This window comes from Cebidichthys violaceus, unplaced genomic scaffold (assembly GCF_023349555.1).
Source record: "Cebidichthys violaceus isolate CVI_PGR_0920_01 unplaced genomic scaffold, fCebVio1.0.p SCAF_13, whole genome shotgun sequence".
NCBI lineage: Eukaryota > Metazoa > Chordata > Actinopteri > Perciformes > Stichaeidae > Cebidichthys > Cebidichthys violaceus.
The window spans coordinates 4,452,284-4,457,001 of record NW_027176296.1 but is presented as its reverse complement, the minus strand read 5'-3'; positions in this window follow the sequence as shown (position 1 = coordinate 4,457,001).

The following is a 4,718-nucleotide window of genomic DNA, read 5'->3' as shown; positions in this document are numbered from 1 at the left end:
GATTCGGCTGCTGTCTTCCGCCTCGTAGTATCGCGAGAGTTCAGTAAAGGTTACTAACGGTCACTAGCCAATAGATATTCCTTTAATACATTTATTTCTGTAAAGTAACAAAGTATTCTACTTAGTAAACATTTTAGTTCGGATACTTCGATATTATACAGCTATAGCAACTACAGTTGGTTTTCTGGTCATGGTTTTAAATAATATTTCCTCCCAATAGGCTATGTTTGTTGTTTATTATTGTCGTCTCAGTAAAGAAACTTGCACCAATATTAGAATACAAATAAAAACAAAATATTTCCCTTTATTTCCTGAAGGAAATTGTAAACAATATAGGGAAATATTTTTTCTACATTTGTATTCTAATATAAGTGCATGTTGTGTGTGTGTAAAGTTAGTATTTCTGCACTCAAACTGTTGTATTGGTACTGTATGTTTCTTTACTTCAGATAAACCCCACATTTCCAACTTTCACAATCTTCACGTGGTTCCCAGAGCTAAACAAAATCGTTCCTCTTGCCCGTAGCAATGCAAGTTAGTCTGTCCAGACCCATACAATCCAAAAAGCTCCACATTCTCAATGATGGAGCATCCATACTCACATAGTGAAATACGAGCTCTCCTGGCTTGAGGAAGATTAAAGTCCAGAAGTTTAGTCTGTTTAAATATATATATATATATATATATATATATATATATATATATATATATATATATTCATATTCCAAGCACACAGAGTTTGACACTTAAAGGAACTTTTGAAGAAGTTTTGAATCGTTGGACAGTCCCATAGAAAATGTACCTTTCTCATTACGACATTTAGTACAAACATTTTGAATGCAGGAGATTTACATGTAATAAAGTATCTTTACACTAAAAAAGGATCTGAATATTTCTTCCCCCACTGCCTGTTTATACACAGCCTATGGGATGGCAATGGTGGAAGAAGTATTACTTCAGTAAAAGTACAAAAACATCATCAATAAAATATACTAAAAACATGAAGTACTCTTATACAGAAAGTACCTTTGTTAGTGTGTATTATATACACACTAATATATGGGGAGAGTACCACAGCTGTTGAAAACATCCTGCGTGGTACCAATCCCAAAGACCCCGCGACCCAAGGACTTCAGACCGGTGGCATCAACATCCCACCAGATGAAGACGCTGGAGAGGCTGGTCCTTGTACATCTCCGCCCCCTGGTGAGCTCATCTTTGGACCCACTCCAGTTCGCCTATCAATCTGGCATCGGGGTGGATGACGCTGTCATCTACCTGCTACACATTCGCCTTTCTCACCTGGAAAAGACTGAAAGCACTGTGAGAGTCATGTTTTTTGATTTCTCCAGTGCCTTCAACACCATCCAGCCTCTGTTTCTGAGGGACAAGCTGGAGCAGACCAGGGTGGACCACCACCTCACTGCATGGATCTTGGACTACCACACCAATCGTCCACAGTATGAGCGGATATGGGAGTGTGAGTCTGACCTGGTGTCCTGCAGCAGGGGGGCCCCACAAGGAACTGTTCTTGCTCCATTCCTCTTCACCATCTACACCTCGGACTTCACACACAACTCTCCTAACTGCCACCTGCAAAAGTTCTCTGACGACTCTGTAATCGTCGGCCTCATTTCTGCCGATGATGACAGAGAATACAGGGAACTGAACCAGGACTTTATAGGATGGTGCCAGCGGAACTGCCTCCAGATCAACTCTGGTAAAACTAAGCTCTCCTCCGGTACCAGTGAACATCCAGGGAATGGACATCGAGATCGTGAGATCTTATAAGTTCCTGGGTGTTCACTTGAACAATAAACTGGACTGGACTGATCACACACACACACTCTTGTAATGGTAATTTTTTACGTAGTATATATTTCTACTCAGTATATTGTATTCATGCATAAGTCATTTTGCTCTGGACTTTGTTGAACTTCACCGTGTCTCTGTTGTGCAAAAGAATAATTCTCCCTTGCCTGTTCACATAGATAACTAACTGTGTTGTATGAGAATGTTCCATGCCAAGGCCTTTGGGCCGCTTGTTTTGGTTGCTGGCCGTTTGTTTTCACTTGTTGTTCCTATCAGTCTGAGACCAAAAGTCTGAGACCGAGATGTCTGTAACATCGGCCATCGGCCCCCACCTTTGCTCATTCTGTATAAAGAAAGCTTGTTCACTTTTTTCGAGGTTCTTCCTCATTGAGACTGTACGCATTCTGTTGTGATGATTGAACCTTCTCTGCGCAGAGAATAAATACTTAAAAGACAACCTGGTTTTTGGTATCATGTATTTCAGCACTAGAAGACTCACGCAAAGCAGGTATAGGATTTTTTTCCACCACACTCTACAAAAAGGGTCAGAGCAGACTCTATCTGCTGAGGAAACTCAGGTCTTTCGGAGTGAAGGGAGCACTCCTTCTTTTGACTCCGTGGTGGCATCAGTCATCTTTTATGGAGTGGACTGCTGGGGCGGCAGCATCTCGACAGCTGACAGGAACAGACTCAACAAACTTATCAAGAAGGCCAGCAGTGTGCTGTGGACGTAGAGGTGGATACGGTAAAGGTGGTGGGAGACAGGAGGATGATGGCTAAGCTACCATCCCTGATGAACAACACCTCCCACCCCATGGTGTACGCCCTGGCAGCTCTGTGCAGCTCCTTCCTTACTGTCGCTGTCAGGCTGCACAACCAGCTGTGCTCCCAGTAGACCACACAACCCTAACAACACTAAAAAATCATAATTACACTGTACAATAAAAAAATACTTTGTCTGTATATATAATATTTTAAATTTTTAGTTACATTTAGTAATTGTGGATTTTTTTACTTTTTAACTTAGTTGATATTATTTACTGTTTATTACTTATTTATAATACTTGCTGCTCTTGTTTTTTACCATGTACCTAGTTTGCACTGTCCACTTTGCTGCTGTGATCCTGTAAATTTCCCCACTGCAGGACTAATAAAGGATCATCTTTTCTTATCTTATATCACATTATTGAATTGTCAATACAACTTATATGTCAATGAGTTAGTGGCATTTCAGTGCTGTTGGTAGGAGTGCATCTTACTTTAATTCAATTCAATTCAATTTATTTTGTATAGCCCTGGCTTTACTGTCTCTACACTTCCTCTGTCCCGGGACCCTGAAATCGGTACAGGAAAAACTCCCCCAAAGTTGAACTATTTTATATCCTGGAGTTAGGGTTTGTATTCTAATCATTGACTTACATCACAGTTCTAATATCATACTTCAAATATCCATTAGTAAAATTGTTGGCTGTATTACTCAACTTAAATAAAAGTACAAGTTAACTACAATTACTATCACTAAAATGTACTTGAAGTATAAAAATGTGACTTCCAGTTGTAAGATAAATGTTGAGCAAAAAGTTGAAAATTATAATATAGAGTATTATATTAGAGTATAGAATACTCAAGTAAAGTAGGCTGCTTCAAAACTGCACCTAAGTTCAGTACTTGAATACATACATACTTAATTACTGAACTTCAACTATAACAATCTTAATGTTTTGTGTATTTGATACACAAAACTCACACAGAATTCACACAGACATTCACCTTTAAGCGCTTAACAATTACACACTGTACCAATGCCTGAGGAAAAGCAGGCTTAGAGCTCAATTTACATTTCAATTATAAAACGTTTTAAAGATCACACCAGCAGCAGCCCCAGGCAAACAGATAGACAATTATTTCCATTCCTGTGGTTGACTTCAGGCTAAAGTCAGAATGGACAAATAAAGATTATTTAATCAGTAAAGTTTTACAGTTGATCATTTTGTTCTCCCTAAAAAATAATGTTCATCTCATAAGCCTAGAGCAATGCTTGAAATAAACTTGGTTTGCAATGAGAAGAGAGCTCACCTGTTGTTCATCTGTTGTTCATATGTTGAGTGCTGTCTGACTTAGCAGATGGCATCTATGCATACATGGGTGTCTGTTACTACAGCTACAAAGTATGATATTTGAATGCATGCTCAATCCAGCACCTTAGTACAGTACACAATACTATGCAGGCCTTCTGTAGTGTATTATTGTGGATGTTTATTCAATATATACTAAAGTTGGAGTAGGTCTTTGTTTATTTCAGTCTCAATATAGACTTTATTTTGCTTGATTTTTTTTTTTTTTACTATCAATGACTTTATATTTATTTTCTTACCTGCCTCACTGAGGCTTGATTAATGATTTGTGACTTAGTTTTGGTTTCTATCTGAAGCATCAATGTTGCCAGGTTTAGGCAGGGAGACCTCTCTAAAGATACCACTGAGTCAACAGATCACTTCCTCCCTCTATGGCTCAACAATGGAATTACAGCCAAACGTCTCTGTTGCGTTTACCACAAGGAACAAACATGCGCAAAATTCAACGTGTAACTTTATAACAACAAATGGTATGGTGGTGGTTGAGAAACATCCTTATTGTTGTATTTAGTTATTACAGAGAAGTTTAGATTGTGTTCATTCTTTTTAGCTTTACTTTACAAAATTATATTTTCATTATTCATTTTGAGACCGTTTTTAGGGCATTTCTAATAATCGCATTTTTAAACTTGGTTCATGAAGTGAAATTGTTATAAAATGAGAGCTTAAAATTAAAAAAGTGTAACCCTCCCTGACTCAAACAACGGGACACATTGCATCATCAGAACACAGCCCGAGCACGCACACACAGAATCAAACAACGTGAAGCGT